The sequence below is a fragment of the Pithys albifrons genome, chromosome 2 (assembly GCF_047495875.1).
Source record: "Pithys albifrons albifrons isolate INPA30051 chromosome 2, PitAlb_v1, whole genome shotgun sequence".
Taxonomy (NCBI): Eukaryota; Metazoa; Chordata; class Aves; order Passeriformes; family Thamnophilidae; genus Pithys; species Pithys albifrons.
Window position 1 is genome coordinate 57,976,552 of NC_092459.1, and position 6,000 is coordinate 57,982,551.

Sequence of the window (6,000 nt, forward strand, 5' to 3'; positions counted from 1 at the left end):
TAGCTACAAAGATAATACACACAGAAATTATATTACCTGTATTAGCGAATTAAAGTGAAGAAACTGGGATAAGAATCAACTTCTTTCTGCACTCAATCATCACAAATACTCTGCGCTTGGTCTATCAGGAGTCCTGTCTGAAGATGACTGAAAATGGTTATCAAGCCTCATTTTTATCTTCTTGGATCTCTTGTCCCCACCTCCCTCCTTTGCATACCTAACTATGGTCAGATGCTTGAAAACACCAACTAACCAGAAGCAATGAAAAAAATAATTCAATATGGGAAATTATGGTATTATGTTTCCAAACATAAGCTATGTTCTGTTAAAAAGCAATGTGATTTCCCCCTTCCTCTCACAAGAAAAAAAAGGAATTCTTCCTTCTTTGAGATGCTCTAGACTGGGCTGGAAGAGAAGTTCAGAAATTGCAGAGCATGTCATGCGAGACAGCCATAGCCAGAAGCTCACAGCTCACTTGGAGAATGCAGCAAGCAAATAAAATTCTTGTGAACTTTTGCTGTCAGCCAGACATAAGAGAGGCCTAAGAGACTTTGCTGCAACTCAGAAAGGTATTAAGTGGAAGCAAGGACTTGTGTGCAAGGGCACAATCTCTTTTTGATTTTTTGTCTTCCTTGATAATTTCTGTGTTCTCCCTAGATAAAACTACAGAGGTTTTATTGGAATAAAGCTTGGCTTTTTGATTTCAAAAGAAAGAGTTTCCTGAGGCTCAGGCCCACTTAAATTCCTGTCCCACTTTTTATTAAGCATATTTTACAATAGTATGATTTTTTAACAGCATTTCAATTTTATGGAATAGTAGTTAATAATATTACTATTAATGCTTGCTCAGGATAAAAAAGGTGTCTGGACTTTGGCTGCCTTTTGCCAAATCCTCCATCTGCCCAAGACCTAAATATATCGCAATATAATCTTGTTACCAACAGACTCCATTTTCTTATGAACAGTTCCAGTACTTAGGCCTATATGTTGACAGGTTTTGAAATATAAACTACTAACATAATGATCTGGCATTTTGACTATGGCAGCCCAACAGTCACATTGTACGTGAAATGCTATAAAGGTGGAATTTATTTATTTGCACTGTGGTTACATTTCAGAGTGCTCTAGTTATGGATCAGGACCCCACAAGGGACAGCGACTCTGCTCCCACCACAAGTCTTCACAAAAGAAATAATTTAAAAACAGATTCATGTTACAAGTTCAAGAAGAAAACTACCACAGATCCTCTGGTGAACTAGATGTGAAAGGACAGCTTTTACTTTAATGATAAAGGAGACAAACTTCTATGGCTTTGTGGAAAAAGTGAATTGATCACCTCTAAGTACCTTAAAAAACCCTGTAAATCTTGCTGAGTTTGTGATTTTTTTTTTAATTTATTCCTTCACCAATCCAACTGCAGTTTATTCTTTCTGATATTTCAGTGTCATTAATTTAAAGGGAGAGCTTGCATCATGACTCTTGAGTTTGCCTGTGGGTGTTATATTGCTCTCAGGGACATCTTATATAATAATGCAGATGCCATTTTTCGGCTGGCACAGCACATCTACAAACTTAAATTTTACTGAGATCCATGAAGTCTTCTTAAATATCTGAATATCAGCAAGGAGTTCGCACCTTCACGAGCAGACCAAGCTCCTCCCTCTGTGAAACGAAAAGTACTTTTGAGATGTAAACCAAATGCTGGTAAGAGCTGCTCACTTTGTAGGACAACCTATGACAAATACACAAGAAAATTAATATAAGGGGGAGAGAAGGAAAGCACCATTGTCAAAAGGTGCCAATTGTTTCACTCCATTTTCACTGTATGCTGAACATGTTTCATGATTTTCACTGTAGAACAACCTTTGGGTTCTACTACAGAGACACCCACTGTGGATGTCACATTCATTACTGAAATGCACTCTCATTTAAATTGAGTTTTCACTTCCTGCAACTGGTTAGTATTCTGTTTCTTTTTGTCACAGAAAGAGGCTTTTTAGCACTCTTTTTTTTGTCTCCGTGCATTCACAGACAAATCAAGTTAATGCAAACAGATTTTCTGTTTCTGAAAAAATACACTGGTGAAACCTATATGTTTGAACAAAACTCCTCTATAGTTTTTCAACTGACTATACTACCATGTATTTTCTTTCTGAAGACCTAACCTGTTAGAGCATGAAAACTATGTCTCTTTGCCATCATTCACATCTTCATTATTTCTCTCACTGTAATTTCTGATTTTAATGATCCAACAATTTTATCACTTATTTAATTACTAAATATATGAAACTGTATTAACCCAGCACCATCCTCTATAATCCTAGCAGAAATATTTCTTTTCAGTGATTACTATTATCTGCCAGTTAATCAGTTCTACAGCCATTCAACATCTACTTTGTGGGTAATATGAATGCTTTAATTTACACTATTCCATTACAGCTAATTTTTTCAAAGATTATTTAAAAGATCTGTTTTACAATGAGGTCACAGGAGATCACTCCTGTAACATAAGTATTTCAAATTCTGCACTAGGATCCCATCATACAGATTTTATAGCCTAGAATTGATATATGCTAAATGACCTATAGTCACAGTCTACCTCACTTTTCTTGACAAGAAAACTTAAGTGATAATAATTTTCTGAATTTCTGTATTACTTCAAGGTTTATTCAAAGTAAATATCAAAGGCCAGATATGTCCTTCAGCCACCTTTTTGAATTTGCATTCAGTTGCTTAACCATCTGCAGTTTATAGCTTTTTTTCTAGTAAGCAGAGTTTAACTTACACCTCCATCACAGAAATACATCAGTGGCAGTTAGTGACCTTGATTTTATGGCAAATAAATACATTTCACTTTTCCTAAAAGCTATGCAATTCCTAAGTGAGATTTTGATTCTTCTTTAAGCAATGCAACAGAAACAACTTCCAAAATAAAATGCCACTGACCATGAACAGGTGTGATGTTCATGTTCCTCAGCTTGCATTGGGTCAGCTATTCACTATTAGTGTGCTCAGGGAAGTTCTGGAAATGCACCATTTTTTCCAAAGTCCTGACTGTCAGACCTGTATGCTGAAGAATGACAGGGACTTAGTCCCATGGTCAAGATGCAACCACCTTTCTCTATAGTTTTTATTAGTCTCTATATTTTTATTAGAGAGGAGGAAAAAGGGAGTATAGGGAAGAAAAATATTGTGAGTTTGTACAGATGTGTAGAAATAGCACAAATTTCTGTGGGTTCCCCAGGCAACTACTAGCTTAGAGTAGTGTTAACATGCTCTTCTCCTAGCAACAACACCAAGAGCTCACAAAAGCATGAAGCAGGATCTCCCAAATTCTGTTTATTTTGCTTAGCTTATGTCACTAGATCTTAAATATATTCTTTTATTTGTGACCTCAAACATCTAATTTAACATCATGAACTAGATCAGTGACAAACTAGGTGACAGAGTAGATTATTTGGTAGACTTAAGTTTCATCAGCAGTCTCATTGTTCTAACACACTAAACACAAAGTATACTCTTCAAATCAGAAAGAAAAGGTTATGCCACTACTGAGAAATAATAAAGGGGCTGGGGATTTGGGAAAAAAATAAGACTCCTCAGAAACATAACAAATAAAACCTTAATATAATTCATATACATGCAAACAGTGCATATGAGAGGAACAGGCAGAAGAAGCAAACACAACAGATCAAACGAGCAGATAGGAACAGGGGGAAAGAGAGTAACAAAACAGCCTGGCTTATCAAGCCTGGCCTAGTAGATTGACAGTCAAACAGGGTATTGCAAGTCAAGGAAAAATACCTACTAGAAAAAGCATAATGGGAAAAGATGAGTAAAATTCCAGCAAGATGAAATTAAGTAAGAAACAACAGAGTACAAAGGACAGAAACCCCTCCCTTCAGTAAAACAACACAACCTCTGACATTTCATAACTATTAACAGATTCCTACAGCTCTCACTATAGAAAAAATAAGACAAACACTCATAGGCTGTAAACTGTAAGGTGACAATGCATCAAACAACCATAAGGCAACAAAAACATGGGAAGAAACTAATACTAAGCTCATTTTGAATTTCTTCCTACTCCTTTATACCAGCAGCTGTTGCTCAGTGGCAACTGTCTCCCAGCAAACACAGCTGCTGTGTTATGGCACGAGAACTGTAACGTAACAGAGAGAAGCAGGAACAATCAATCTGTTTAACTTTCCCTGTTAAGTCAAAGGCAGAGTACCAAAGAGAAAGAACAGACAGCAAGAACAGACCCCTTAAATGCACAAGTTCTCCACAGTTCAAGGTGATAGGATGGATAAGATATTCCTTATTTAAAAATATGTAGATGAATACTCCCTTTAGTTTCACTCTAGCAGCTCTGCTGAAGTTGACAGTGATGCATAAACATTTCTCAAGGTCAAACTTTGCCCATCTCTGCAAACACACATTTGCCCAGCTTTATGAATACACCTAAACTGGTTCAAGTCTCTGTGCACACAAGATGAGCAAAGAATGCATGTTTATGGAAGAATAGTCCACCAATGGAAAGAAATATTGTGTATTTTTATGCCCCATACTGATTTTCAAACAGTAAATAGCAGCACATTTTCACTTGTATGATCTCGAAGTCATTTATATAAATCCCTGCAATTCTGTGGCAGTGCTCATTATATGTGTACTGCAACACAAAGGCATTTTCTCCAAAAGCCACTTGGGAGAAGAAAGGAGATGCTTTTAAGGAGAAGAATGCCAGATGAAGCTCTTCTCTAACTCACCACATAAAATCTCCAGCCTATTCTCACTGAAAATGAAGCAGCAGGTTTATATTGTGAAGAGAATAAACTAGCCTAGTGTTGACTTTTACTAACCCAAATGCACATAAATACAGTTTGCCATAATGCTATTAAGTTAGAACCATGTAGCCCTACAAATCAGTGAATATCACTTTAAAGATAAAAATATAAAGGAATCAAAATTTTGATTTTAGACTTAATATGGACAAAGAAGAATTACTTTAAGACCTTGCAGCATAGATCCAATATAATACTGCTCTCTTGTGGTTAAATACACTCAGTTCATATGCAGAATGTAACAACTATTTATATCAATTCTTTTAAACAATTTTCACATGTATTTTAATCTAAGACAGTTTTTGATGATCAGGGTTTAAAGCAACCAGTGTCAGCTCCACCTCTGCACACTGTACTGCTATGTCTACATTATATAAAGAGAGAATTTAGACTCCTACGTTTGCTTCTGTGCCATTGAAATTCAATGCCTAAATTAGCCTTAAACAAAAGGTATGCATACATCCATCCATTCCAATAACAATGAGAATGAAAGTCTGACCCCTATTGCTGTCATACATAAATAATCTGTTTTTAAAGCCTGTGTCAGCCTTCCAGACTGAATGAAAACATAAGCAGAAGTCAAAATGTAAAGAGGACTAGAAACATAGCTGGAACAAAAGCATCAAGCTGTTTTTCTTTCAACATGCAAAGAAAAAAAAAGAAATTCAAATTCCCATTGCAGAAGGAGAGATTCTGCTGACAGGATTTATGAGGAAAATCATGAATAACAGAAGAAGGGTCTTTTGATCATTATAATCAAAATTTGTAAATCATCTAGCCAAAAAATACTGAAATGTGCAAAACATTTCTCAAGTTGAAGGACAGCTGTCATCCTCAGCACCACCCACAATGCAATTTCAGATATTGTTAAAACTATCATCACAGTTCATGATTCAGTTTCCAAACAAAATGTTTCAAGGCATAACTATGAAACATGATGTGCATTGTTATAAACCACTGAAACACTTACAAACAGCAAGAAAAGAAGAAGCTCATCAAAGACTCTTCCACACTGTGCTTTTCACATTTGTCTAATGGCAAGAAACAAAAGCAGAATCATTTATACAAACAGATACAAAGCTTAATTCATGTCTTTTTATTTTTTACACTTTTTTACTCTTGTAAACTGTACAACACGCCCACAAGAACTTTACAT